The sequence below is a fragment of the Phyllopteryx taeniolatus genome, chromosome 20 (genome assembly GCF_024500385.1).
Source record: "Phyllopteryx taeniolatus isolate TA_2022b chromosome 20, UOR_Ptae_1.2, whole genome shotgun sequence".
NCBI classification, from domain to species: domain Eukaryota; kingdom Metazoa; phylum Chordata; class Actinopteri; order Syngnathiformes; family Syngnathidae; genus Phyllopteryx; species Phyllopteryx taeniolatus.
Window position 1 is genome coordinate 8,810,913 of NC_084521.1, and position 14,876 is coordinate 8,825,788.

Here is a 14,876-nt window from a genome sequence, read left to right on the forward strand (position 1 = left end):
TAAAAATGATTAGTCTTGTTGTTTTTCACCCAATAAAATGACAAAAACAAGACAGCTCAACCTCAAATACAACTCTGCAGCCCCATCTGCTGGACTACTCACTGACTACATGTTTATTTTACCATTACATGCTTAAAATTCCTTTTGGCATTCACTGGCTGACACAAACCCACACACCAGTAGCATAGCCATGCCTTACTCTGAAAATATGAATCATGGCTGTGACTAAATTAGAAAACAAGGCTTGGCTTTTTCATGCAGTTATAAACGAAGATATTAAAAGCATATGATCTGGACGGGAAAATGAGGCATTACATGTTTGAATACCAGCGTATGGGCTAAGTTACTCGATAGCCCCCATCCCCCTCCAGCTCCTCCACTGCATCAGGGTGTGTTGCAGGAAGACTGCTGCATATTGCCTCCACCGCAAAGACCATACTAGTCAGAAACTGCCCTAGTTACCATTTTTAACCCAACATCATCTGGGTGTGTGTGTGTTATCTCTATAGTATACAAATTCAACCAGCAAACTGGTACAGGTGGTAGTCATTTCATCTAAAAACAATTTGATATATGATCCAGTATAAGTTGCTCCCACTGCCTTTATTTTTCATGAATGTAATGAACTTGTGACCTTTATTATTTAAAAATTTTTTGAAACAGAGCTTTTGGTTGCCACATCCTGCTCACAGCTTTGGTGTGGCCACTCGGAAACAATCTGGATTCAGCAAAGGAAGGAAATCAATGAAAAAGGCACTTTCCATTGTGTTGTCTGCTTCAAAAATGTGTGTGTGCGTGTTTGTGTGTCTGCGCATGCGTTTGTGGATTACTCGTACGCAGTTGTGTGTGTGGTGGCTTGGCTCATTTGGGTTCATGGGAGAGAAAGTGTTTGCCGGCTGCCCAAAAAAAAAAAACAGAGGTGAAGGTTAAGCTGCTTTTTAATCTGCTTCCCAACGCATCACTATTGTACGTAAACAGAAACACACCAAAACAAGTACACAAATTAAAAGATAAAGATTTTAATAACCTGAGAGTTCCCTAATCAGGATGCCTCTCTGCTATGTTTGTAAGTAAAGACAGTTACGATTGTCAAAAGTTGAAATAATAAATCAGTTAGCTCATGTTAAATGCTGGGGCGATATGGTCTTAAAATTAAATGTCAATTTTTTTTTCGTGAGAGAAAGAGCACAAAAACCACGACTATGTGAGTTCTTCAGCGAACAGCTGAAGATAGGTTCCACAGACCATTCGCAAATAGGTACATTTGTAAATAACAAACCACAAATAGGCTGGGGTTCTAGCTACAACATACTGTTTGTGAGCGCAATGCAGCAGTAGCTCAGCCAGTGCTGGCGATGATTTTTTTAAATTTGTACTTAAAAGGGGAGTGACTTGATAGCCATTGATGAATTTCTGGACTGATGGGGGTCCACAAAAGAATTTTCAATTCCATAATTAAGAGGCATTATGTTACAAAAATGTGTGACTATCAATGGCAACCAATATAACAAGCCATCTGAATGAATATCTTTCATTTTTATTAACGTTACGCACATTAGAATCAATCTATGACCACAGAAATCACTCGCTTGTGTCTTGCACATGCAATTCCTCTTCAAATTAATTCCGCCAAAACATCATGTCATGCAAGACCAGGTAGAAACAAGCTGGAAACAAACTATAATATATGATAAAATATGTCTGTGTAGATTCTCAGTCATCCAGGTCACGGTCATCTGCAAAAGTTGAATCTAGGCAACGGGACTCTTGGTTGTTGAAGACGTTTTTACCTGTAATCCAAAAGGCTTAGCCTAGGATTTATTCGCATATCCCTTTCAGACAGAACACACTGAAGAGGGACACCTTGTCGATACGACTCAATGCAATAAATAATTAGATATGTGGTGTGACAGCTACAATTGCTTACTACACAAGGGTGTGGACAGTGAGTCTCTGGTGTTAACTTGACACTTTGGTCATGGCTGGCAGCGCTCCACCTCTGTTACAATGTTGGAAGTCAAATTCTCAGGCTGACTTTAACCTCCTCACTCCACTTTGGCTCATAAACCAAGCCAGGAAAAAGTTGTGAAAATGGTGACTTAGGTTTCCTGTGTGAAAGAGGCTTGAGTGTGCGATGCTTTTGTTAGTGGTGTGAGAGGAATTTCTTTGTGTAATGCATCGATAAATAATTTTTTAAGCGTAAATCTGGAGGCGGCTAGAGATTCCAACTCCTACTTTGAGTGATGCAAAAGTAGCTGAACTACTGAAAAGCTATTTGATGTTGAAATAGTGACGCTACGGAGAAATGCAGTTAAACTACTAGCGTCGCAAGTATCAACCACTGCTGTGTTTGGTTGTAAACATAATGTTACCTGCGGAGCACAACACGAGACCGCTCGCGCATGAAAACTTTTAAGCCTCAGGGAACCGATTCCTAGCCTCGTGATAGCCAGTCCCCAGCCCTACAACCGATGTATCTAAGGATTCCTGGCAGATTTTGTATCGATAACGGAGTCTGCTAGCGATACAGTCGTATCTCTCGCCTTTACAAATGGATATACTGCTTCGGTTTATCGTTCCCAACCCTAGTGACAGGTAAAGTATTGATTAGGATCATGTACTGGTGTGACCTCTAGTAATCTTGTGTTGGATATCATTCAAGATAAATGCAAAAATAAACTGTGCCAAAGTAGCTAATGAAGAAAGATTTTCATAATGTGAGCTCTCTAAACTCTGCTTGAGTAACAACATGTAAAGAAATCCTTTTTTGGTGACCTCCCTCAAGCACAGTTTCATGATTGCAACACAAAACAAAAGTTGACAAGTGGACACAACACTGTACCCACCTATCGGGAGCCACAGATATAAATAAAAATGGGAAGAGCAAATTGAAACTACTCCATTCCAAAGCCAAGTCTTCAGCTTCAGTAACTGTTCCTTTAAGTATTGGTGAAGTACATTGTCAACAGTTGAGGGTTTTGTCTGCAAAATAAATAGAGGGCAATCCGTTTTTAATATCCCTACATTACTGCAGAGTGAACCTATAATTATGAGAGCGAGCATAGCCGGAGCACTGGGGTATAATAGTGACGTCAATGGTATGTACTTTATAGTCTCAGTGATGGTTGGACGATCAACTGGGTAAAGAGTCTAACTTTGAACTTAAAGCGGGGAGGGTTATACTAAATGTGAACACAAATCCTAATTATCACATGTAAATAAAAAAAAACATAACCTAGTCATCATCCAGTTTCATTTCCACTTATCCAATGCAGGGTCAGGATTGGAGTATACCATATCTCAACTGACTGCGTGACTGACTGCAGGCTATAACTATAACAATGATTATTCCCCCCCCCCCCCACAGCATATGCCTGTGAGAGTTTGCTCACACCGAGTCGTAGGTATGGGGCATTTTAGAAAGTCCTGAAGAACATCACTTGGTGTGGATCTATTCTCAGGTCTCTTAATTGCAACCCTCCTCGCTCCTCGTTCTTGATGCTTCTACTGCGACCTGGACATCGTTCTCACACATGCCATATTATCGAGGATCTTATTTGTCTTAAATGTGCACCAAAGAGCGAGGAGGCGCTATAAATGAGGAAACACAGAATTTTCCTTTGCAGAACAATTTTAGCTCCTTGACAGCAATGATGCAGACTTTGTATCGGTCCGTTGTGGTAAAGAAAGAGCTAAGCCGAAAGGCGAAGCTCTCAATTTACCGGTCGATCTTCGTTCCTACCCTCACCTATGGTCATGAGCTGTGGGTCGTGACCGAAAGAACAAGATCCCGGATACAAGCGGCCGAAATGAGTTTCCTCCGCAGGGTGTCCGGGCTCTCCCTTAGAGATAGGGTGAGAAGCTCGGTCATCCGGGAGGATCTCAGAGTAGAGCCGCTGCTCCTCCGCATTGAGAGGAGCCAGATGAGGTGGCTGGGGCATCTGATTCGGATGCCTCCCGGACGCCTCCCTGGTGAGGTGTTCCGGGCATGTCCCACCGGGAGGAGACCCCGGGGACGACCCAGGACACGCTGGAGAGACAACATCCTTCGGCTGGCATGGGAAGAGCTGTATGAAGTGGCTGGGGAGAGGGAAGTCTGGGCGTCCCTGCTAAAGCTACTGCCCCCGCGACCCGACCCGGATAAGCGGTAGAAAATGGATGGATGGATGGACAGCGATGTATAAAAATGGGCATATTACAGCTGAATTTTAAGCAAAGCAGGACTTCACAAATTAAATAGTCCATTCAGCCTTTGTTTTTGTAACTTCTCAACACAATCACCTCTGCTTGGTTACATGCATACAGTTTCGCAGTCTTGATCGTTGAGTTAAATTAAATGCCCTTTTAAACGTAAAGCATAAAGTGTTGTGATTCTAATAATTCCACCACAGAGATGATTCATTTGTGACACCCAATTGACGTCTTCATTCAATGATGAAACCGAGGAGAGAACATCTCATTCGCTCGTTGTTTTGTGATTTCCTTGACTCTGCAATGGGAATAGGTAGAAGGAGCTAAAATGTAAACAGGAGGATCAAGGACTGATGTTTCAACTAAATTGATGTACTTCCTGCATTAAAGGATCAATCACTTTTTAGAGACAGGCTTGGAAACGGACAGGTCAGAAACAGTCGATTAATGTGTGATTGTGCGATATATGCTGCACACAAATGGAATAAGTTGCCAACAAAGTGACGTCAGCCCCAAGTATGCATGTTTTTAAGTCCAGGTTAGAAACTCTTCTGTTTTCGCCATGCTTTTTAGAGCATTTACACTTTTACATTTCTTGCACTGTACGCTGTTTTAATTGTATTTTTATTTTTCTCTCTTTGTTTTACATGTTTATAATCAGTTTTTTTTCTTTGTTTTTAAATGCTTTTAATCATGTAAGGCACATAAAGTTAAGTTACCTTGTGTATGAATTGCGCAATATAAATAAATTTGCTTTGCTTTGATTTGCTTTGTGTATACGTGTGCGTGCAATTTCCCCTTTTTTCGCAGCCTTACTTCTGTTTTTGCTTCCAGATACAGCTTACAAGGGGCTTGTGAAGAGGCTTGGGAAGTTGATGCAAGTCAATAATGGAGAAAAAAAATGTTTTAAAGATTGTGTGGTATCAGGAAAAATTAAGATAATCCCAGAAAGGGAGAAAAAAAACTTGTTTTGAATGTCATTGTCAATTACGTTTTCTATAAGCAAAGGGGATGAAAAAAATAATTCAATAAAAAACAGAAATCAATTTTTTGTGAAGAATAAAATAAAATAAAGGCCACATCACCCAGCCCTGCTTAGAAGAAAGCATTTCTCGTTTGAATACATCTGTTTTTTATGTGAGCAAAGGTACTGGAGGGGAGTGTAGGTGCAACCAGTAACAAAGCATGATAGTATTATGTATTAGCAAAGCATTAAACTGTCAACTGTAACATTGCTTCTGTGGTGCTAGTCAACAATCAGATCTAAAACCCGAGAAATGTACCCCCAGTTGCACATGCAAAATTAACCTTGTTCACTTAGATCATGAAAGTAGATGGGGGCAGGGAAGAAATAGGAGACTGTCATGTGATACCTGCTCACACCATGCAAATCACAACTCCACGAAGGCCAAACGGGGAACCTCCAACTGTCATCCCATTAAGACCTACTTACTTACGAAAATCCCTCCCAGCTGTAAATGGTAATGATTTGCAAAGCCAAGGTAAAATTAGTTACACGTTTGTTAGGTTATAAAATGTTAAATCTGGTCCATTTTGTGAACTATTTACCTTTGAGAGTGCACACAATTACATCGAAAGTGTCCATGTGTCCAGCTGCCATCACACTAATCTGAGTAAGATGCTTTCACTAACATTCCATGTCAGCCAGTCAGCGTGGCTCACAATCACAGCTTTGTCAGCACACATCCATGCATGCGCACACACATATGCACACAAAGTGTATGTAAGGTAGGAATCTCAGAAATTCTTTGAATGAAGTGACGACTGTTGTAGGATTGTTCACGGCATCTATCAGTGTATCTATCTCTAGATTTCTGATCATACATGATGTATTTTACAATGTTAAATTTAAAAGTACATACAGATCAGCATCCATTAAGCTTGCCAATTGGATGGCAGTTTGCAAATACATACCAGAGTGTGTACATAATCAAATCCATCTTGTCAACTTTTAAACTGATGTCACTTGTGGTTGGTGTCCAGTTAAAAAGATGTTCGCACTAATCAGCATCCTGAGAGATGTCGATGTACTTAGTTTCGAGCAGTTTTATCAGATCTGAACTATAGATCATTAAAAAAATAAATAAATAAAATAAAGTCACTTAGCATCTTACTGGAAACAAACCAGGCGTGCCAGGTTGCTGGTACAATGGAACTGCTTGATTCTTATTTAAATCATGCTTACTCTCCATGGTAAAATCTCTTCTAGCTTGAGCAAAGCTTCAGCTTGTAGTCATAGAATTTCAAAAAAATGCAGAAAAACCTGCAATGTATGAAAAACATGCCAATGCCTCCATTAACTCAAGAAGCGCAAGAAATAAGCACTATAAGAGGCTTTCACAATTTCCATTTAGAAGGTAATGTAAATTGTGATGCATGTTTATTCATATTCAAATTCTGGTGAGATCATAAACTCAGTGTGTGTATTCAGCAATATACATCACTGAATGACTCACTATAATGTACCATTGACTCCATGCATATCCTGTCGTGTAAATATTCTGACATTGCAATAATAATTCCACACTTTTATGCAAATGTTTCCTACTTTTAAATAGTACTAAATAACAGTGTCCCGAAATCTGACACGCCTAAACACACATACACAAACACAAAAAGCACGCACCCTCGTTCTCGGTAACAACACACGCATCTCTCATTTCACATGCGCAACGCAGCAGACAATCATGAACCTCAAAACCTACAACGGGAGCCACTCATACAACATAGGTGTTTGAGAATAAAGGAGCTGGCATGTCAGCCATCAGGCTCTGCAACAAGTGATGAAACTTCCAACAGTGACTAAGAAAAAGGGTGAAAGGAGGAGACAAAGACAGCGCCCACAGGCCTCTGGCTTGTTATCCAATGCTGGGAGTGGCGCAGTGCTGCAAGGAGGGAAGACAGACTTGTGGTGTAATTAGTCTCATAACACATACAGTATCAAGTAAGTGTGAGTCTGCAATTCCTACATTTCTACTGTCCTTGCTCAGGCATTGCTAAACCTGGTTATTGCACAATAAGCTGTCTAGTCTTTGTATTTCTCTGTATTATCGAAAAAAAAATCCTTGATATACTGTATTTTTTCTTCATAATAACATTTATGGAGTTTAGTTCATTGTCTCTTACTTTCCCATACTACATTCAGAATTCTTGAAGTGCAGATACAATGTTTTAGCTAATGTTGTGCACACTTGTAACATCCTTAATGGTCTTGTATAGTATGCATAAAAATAAATGCATCGCTGTATAGTAAAAATTTTAAATGATAAACTGATTAAAAGTGACCAGCATGGTGGACAACTGGTTAGCACATCTGCCTCACAGTTCTGGGGACCAGGGGTTCAAATCCCAGCCCCGCCGGTGTGGAGTTTGCATGTTCTCCCCATGCCTGGGTGGGTTTTCTCCGGGTACTCCGGTTTCCTCCGACATCCCAAAAACATGCGTGGTAGGTTGATTGAAGACTCTAAATTGCCTGTAGGTGTGAATAGTTGTATGTCTCTATGTGCCCTGCAATTGGCTGGCGACCGGTTCAGGGTGTACCCCGCCTCCCGCCCGAAGATAGCTGGGATAGGCTCCGGCACGCCCGCAACCCTAGTGAGGATAAGCGGAATGGAAGATGAATGAATGTTGTAAATACATTTCATGTTGCAATCTTTTATGAACCATTAGTTGGAAATAAACAGGTCAGAAAAGATTGAACGCACGCACGCACGCACACACACACACACACAATATGATATTAATTTTCACCAACCCATCATTATTCTCTTCCAGATGCAAATCCAATAAATTTGGCTGATTTGCCATGGACCAACATAGTTGAATGATGTGCAGGAGTACACTCAGTTATTACATCGTTTACTCATGTAAATACAGATAAATAATGACTTCAATCGTTATTCCAACCATAAGGAAATAAAGGCGGCATAAAAAAAATTATGATCATAATTATTTAACGTGAACCCTATAAAAAGAGGTGCAAAAAGTTAGTTTTTTCCAAACTTAAAAAATAAATATAAAAATATGCCACTAACATACATAATTTAATAGCATGACTATTGTAAATGATGTGTACTGCACATTAGGCATACATAATTAATAGTATTACATATTATACATCAACAGTCTAGTTTGTGCCTGCAGTGGGCCTTAATAGAGTAAAAGAGCAAAACTTGTGCTTGGTTCCGTGAGAGAAATATTATCTTGTTTTATATGTGAATTACACAGAATTCCAAGCAAATGTGTATTATTCAGAATGTAATACTACTAAAGCCCATGTGGGAGCATACTGACAGGTAGACTTGTCCTCTCAACCCCTCATGATTGTCTCCTCTCTCTCTCCTTCGAAAGGGACAAAGTGGTGAATGAATTCCCTGTATGAGCACAATGGTTTCAGCTCAACACATTTACGCACACAGTATCTCTTTGGGAACTATGCCCTATTGTTTCTGGGCTGGGCTTAACACATTGCACTGGAATGCATAGCAGCACAAACACACAGAGGTCAGACTCATTCCAAAACAAACGTGAAGCGGAAACATGAAAATACCTAGGTGCTTATTTAGTTCGTCAGAGTATTTTCATACTCAAACTGTTTAGTGATGTCCATCTTCCATATAGCCATCAGCATGAAGTATGGGCTCTCTTAGCTCTGAAATAAGTTTACCTTAAGTATATTAAAAAATAATTAAAATAAAAACAAATAAAAATCCATTAAAAACAAATTGACAGAGTATTTGTATTTTATCTGGTAAAAGAATAATGCACTCAATGTGTTGCCTAAGGTCACTTCACAGAAGGGTCAACATAAGATTCAAATTTTGGCTGCATGCATTTGTAAATTTCCTCAGCCCTTCTCATTTTAATGATGCGGGTTTAAATGTGAATCCCACAATCTGTTATCAGCATAGTTAGGATGATTCAATCAATACATGAAATCATGACTGTTGAATGTCACTTTCCTTTTGGTATAGAAATACAATACAGTTGTAATTAGTAATTTCTCAATTTTCAATTGATCTTTACCTGTACTAAACAGCACAGAGTAGAACATAGAGGTTTCTCTGTCTTGAGTCAATTTAAACCTATTTATTTATTTTTTAATTCCGTCAAGCACTGAATTACCACTCGAAATGTGTAAAGACAATGCTCAATAGCATCGCTTAAGTGAGTCCCACCATCAACCCTTCCATGCCCCTGAGTGCCAAGTGACCCCACCTCTACATCCAAGTCCCAGCAGGGCGAATAACAGCGGCCAAGCCCGGTTGCTGACACGCTGTTCCAGCTGCTGCTGTTGTGACAGGGGATTACAGGGAGCGGTTCACCCTGCACCATCCCACTCCTCTATGCCATCTATCCCTCCATCATTTCATTCAGTCAATCTGCAGTTGACACGCAATCTCAGGGTTCAAACATTCATCCACAACACACATGCTGGGGTGTTCACAAAAATAAACACACACATACACTGCGACATAGTCAGACACATCTGTGTTTTGGGTTGCCTTTGAGATAATGCTCTGTAAAACCCAAAAGCCTATTTCATTGAACGATAACATATTTTATTAGAATGGTGGGGAAACAAGGAATGAATGGGGTCGTACGTATTAAAAAATAAAATAAAAAAACTAAATAAGCAGATAAAGTAATTACAATTTTTTGAAAAAAGAAATTAGAGTAAACATTTTAATTGCAGCAAAAATATAAATATAAAAAATACAAAACATGGTCTGTTCTTGGTTTTATGACAGGTAGTCTAATAAATCTCAAAGCACTGCATGTATGCCAAATTTTCTACTTTGATATTCAAATTCCCCACCATTTTTCACATAACAACAACAAAAGTTAATTAGAAATATGTTCACAGGTGGCCGACTGGTTAGAGCGTCAGCCTCACAGTTCTGAGGACCTGGGTTCAATCCCCGGCCCCGCCTGTGTGGAGTTTGCATGTTCTCCCCGTGCCTGCGTGGGTTTTCTCCGGGCACTCCGGTTTCCTCCCACATCCCAAAAACATGCATGAATTGGAGACTCTAAATTGCCCGTAGGCATGACTGTGAGTGCGAATGGTTGTTTGTTCCTATGTGCCCTGCGATTGGCTGGCAACCAGTTCAGGGTGTACCCCGCCTCCTGCCCGATGACAGCTGGGATAGGCTCCAGCACGCCCGCGACCCTAGTGAGGAGAAGCGGCTCAGAAAATGGATGGATGGATGGATGTTCACAGGTCAATTGTTAGTTAAATAACAGGCAGCAACAATGCCATTACCACGGTTTGATATAAACACACAAATTAAACATAAAATATGAATAACACATACTAAAGCCAGGGATAACCATTAGTAACCCAATCAAAATTAAATAAACTGACTGGAAATCCTAAGTCACTAAATCAAATCAATCATTCATTCATTCATCTTCCATTCCACTTCTCCTCACGCGGGTCGCGGGTGTGCTGGAGCCTATCCCAGCTATCTTCGGCGAGAGGCGCGGTACACCCTGAACTGGTCACCAGCCAATCGCAGTCAAATCAATCAAATTAATGAATCATCTACAAACTTTGATTTTTAAGACAAAAAGCATAATCAGCAACCCTGGAGGCGATTTTACAGTCCATGAGGATAATATAATCCTTGTCCTCAGATTTATCCACAAGCAAGAGAGGCCTTGATTGGCAACAACCACAAGCAAAGTGATGATGGATTCATTTTCTGTTTCCTTGCTCACAGACCGAGACTAGGAGAAGGCGAGCCAGTGACTTTAAATCCTGCTAGAGTTGAGACCAGCACAGATTCCCATTCCAAGATTTGGGAGATGACTTGGTTATGTGTCCTAAAAACCTCCAACCTTACAAGGGAGTTTTAATTACCTACATGTGTCCCTTTCTATTTTCTGATTAGATATAGATGACATCTAAAGATTGTCTTCTTTGTGTACTGATCTGACCATTTAGCATTCCAAAACAACTACAGAGAAGTATCTGATGTTGGCAAGGAGCTGCAGCATATTCAAGATTCAAGCATTTTGCCATTGAAGGCTGACTCATGAAATGTTTTTGCCCGTTATATTACGCAGCCGTGTGACTACCTGGGGGCCCCAAGTGTGATTTGTGTGACAAATGAATTTTTTAATCAACATGTAATTCATCAATATGAACATTTATTGTGCAAACTGGGACAAATGAGTACAGGACAGAATATATTAAACATGAACAATGTACATACAGTGTACTGTATGGACAGATAAATGGATTTGAGAGGGGGTGTTGTGCTAAGTTTCACCTTCTCCACATGATCACCTTGGATTTCCCCAGCTCCCGGAAAAACAATCTGTCTGTATGTTTTTTGCTGGTTACAGTAACAGGAGGGATCGATAGCAGTGAACAGCGCAAAAGCATTGAAGGCGGAGATATCGATGCTACCGATGGGTCCGCCTTCTACAGCTGAAGGTGCTGATCACCTATAAATGACAAATAAGAGAAAAATTGAAATAAATAAATGTCCTTCCTCCCTCAATTCACAAGTATGTTACATATTTCATAAGGTCTTATGAAAAAGAAGCAGTCATAACAACTACTTGTAGTATTTATCTTTAACAAAGTGAGAATAAAAAGTCAAGAATCCATTCATAAAGTAATGAAATTCATACAATCACATACCTCGTCAAGGTTGTCCAGGCCACCTTTGCAGTGATTGCAGTTAATCTTTTGTGCTTCTTTCCTTGATGTATAATTTAGCTCGCTCCCTGTGTTTGTTTCTCAGAAGGATATTTCTTTTCTGGATGTACAGTAAGTCACTTGAGTGAGAGTGCACTTCTCTGCTCACTAATGAAATGACACCTCAGCCAAGCTACATGTTTATCTTTGGCTGTTAAAGCTGTACGGTGCATAAACACACTAGCAGTTGTTTTAGAGTCCAGTTAACCCCCGTTTATCGCAGGGTATAATTCCAGACCCACTTGCGAAATTATGTGATACAAAGAGACCATATAAAATCAAATCAGTATCAAAGCCCTAACATCCTACTATTTATTATATGGAAAATAGACCACTTTTTGTATTTAAAAATAAATAAATCAATGATTCAAACAATAAAACCGGAATTTAAGAGTTTAAAATCCTAAAGCTATGCTAAGGTTTAAGTCTAAGTCTAAAGTTGTTTCAGCGATTCATGGAAAAGAAAAAAAAAAACAGGTGAATGATAAATGATGGCTGAACGGGCATGTTTTGTGCTTCTACATTTTTGCCAAATAAGGTGTCCAAAGGGTGCAAAATGTGTCAGAGTATAAATGATAAGAGTAAAAGACACTGGATTTAAAAAAATAAGAATGAAAAAAAGAAATAAAGAACACTTCAAGCCACAAGCTGTAACAGAGCTAACATGGTCACCAAATCAAAAAAAAGAAGAAAAATTCCATTTTAGGTGTACAATGTTAATATCTATATACTATATGTAACACTGTATAATGTTAATTTGAGTGGGTAAATCGAAAGGATCTGTTATTTTTCAGAACCTTGGGCACAATACCTCATCATATTGAGATCTGAGGACAAAGTATGAAAGAGTGCACCATTTTATGCTGATTGGATCAGGTTCATCAGATGTTCTGGATTTTAGATCAGTCCCACCTCTGATTCTCAACTCAGTAATCTGACACTGACAGTGGAGGATTGGAGAATAATCTGGGTGTCTTGAGGCAGGGTGCAAAGGAGAGTGACAATCCTCTCAGGTTTCTTTCCTCATATTGAACCAAACACCTCATCATCCATCCATTTGCTGTGCCGCTTCTCCTTACTAAGGTCGAATCATGAAAAAGGTCTAATGAAGAGTTGATCCTACGAGTTATTACCCTACAATAAATTATCCAAATAAATCAATTCGTTGTGTAGTGAAAGTTCTATGACCATGATGTTAGCGGCTCCTCAGATTTGATTTTAGAAAAACAATATACCGGATGTGGTGGCTCAAAGACATATAATTTGAGAATGCAATTTATGTAGAAATTGAGTGTGAATGCTAAAAAGGTGATGTTGAACTGAAATACTGTAGAATTAATTGAATTATTAAAATGTCTAATAAGAGATGTGGGCGTTGGAATGCTGTGAATCGGTCAAGAAATGTGGAAGGAGTATTTATTTATGTTTATTTAATCTGACGATTTGGGAAATGGGAAAATTTCCCAAAATGTCCTGAATAGGCTGAACAGTTTGAGGTTGTTATGGCTTGAATCGTGGTTTAAATGTGTAAAATATCTCAATTTGAGAATTTTCATATGAAAAATTGGAAAGAAAATTGAGGTTTTCCTTGAAGGAGCTGAATTTTTTGGAGGTTGCAATGGTTTGGTTGAATCAGTCAAATGTGGGAGGAGGAGGTAAATGTGCAAAATCTCTCCGAATTTGGGAATTGTATTATCAATAGTTCCAAAGATGTTTAATCAAAGACACAAGAGGTTCATGGAAGACATTACAAAAAATCATTTAAAACATGGAACACAACAGGGATTTATACATCATTATTATTGTGTATAATGTCATAGAGATGAATGAATCTACTGTAAATTGAAGTTGGAACTGGGAATGTTTTGAATCGTTGGAGAAATGTGGAGAACGACAAGTAGAACGGCGAAAATTGCAATAACAATATTAGCAATTTTTTTTTTTTTTTAATGCATTACTACGTGTGAATGCTCTTTAGGATTTAGTTATAAACATATACCCAAGTCTTCTCCAGACTGCAAATGAATGATCCACCAGAGACAGCGTGACACTCAAACTCGCTTGCGTAACTTGCTTGGAACCTCGCTGCCACTTGAGCTCCTCAACATCGGATTTACTGGATGCACTTGCCAGATATGCAACGCATGTGAAGTGTCGAGTTTGCGTCGACGGACCAAAATATAAGAGTGTGCAGCTACTAGCGAACAGAAAGGGCGCGGACATTCCAACTGCGCACTCAAACAGAAAGTACGGGTTTCCGACGAGCACCTGAAGGCACCATTACCCTCATCCAAAATCACCGTCGTGTCACTGCCACTGACTCCAGCTACCCACCGACAAACTTTGCACATACTGCTAAGCCCGCACACTTCCGCGAATCGTAGACACAACATAATACTCATATTTCAGCATGACTCACCGTTTGTTGTCTGCTTTTTGGCAGTTTGTTGGGAGACTCTGAGCGTCGCTGTCACCGCTACGGTCCGCCCACTGGAGAGAGCACTGCCCCGGCCGCAGCCGAACTTGCTCGCCCATGTGGAGACTCGGAGCCAATCTCAGCCTTGAAATTTGACTGACTCGTCTTCCGGCCATTCACATTAATCGTTTTCCGCGCATGGCAAGACGCTCGGCCAATCATAGTTTCCAAATGTTGAGCAGATTCGTCGTCGTCAACAAATGGACTTTTGACGGACACATGGTGCTTTCAATGGAAAAGTTCGACTCCTTTTACGGTAGGGCCGGACCTATCGCCGGGATAGCAGCGGAGGATACGGGCAACAGGGCAAGGCTGGGCTGGAAGACGCCCTTAGACGTCCGTTTGGTTCGCTGCAATGTCACTGCGACAAAAGAGGGAAGGCGTATTAAACAATCCAATTTTGAACGTATTCGGCTGTTTCCTCTTCGGTATAAAAAAAATAAACTGAGTGGAAGGGGATAAACCGCAGAGGAGTCTCCC

At 40.1% G+C, this 14,876-nt stretch overlaps 1 protein-coding gene across 9 annotated transcripts in view; it reads right to left on the reverse strand.

The window, feature by feature from the left end:
• The window catches only part of LOC133469904 (microtubule-associated protein 4), a 73,195-nt gene extending 58,570 nt beyond the window's left edge, over positions 1–14,625 (reverse strand). For 3 of the 9 annotated variants that reach the window (XM_061757510.1, XM_061757506.1, XM_061757503.1), the window contains exon 1: positions 14,340–14,613. The gene's annotated coding sequence lies outside the window, so the exon portion shown is untranslated. Of the gene's footprint in view, positions 1–14,339 lie in introns of all 9 variants that reach the window. The other 6 variants (XM_061757505.1, XM_061757507.1, XM_061757512.1 and 3 more) reach the window with 5 other exon arrangements.
• Positions 14,626–14,876: the final 251 nt, after the last annotated feature.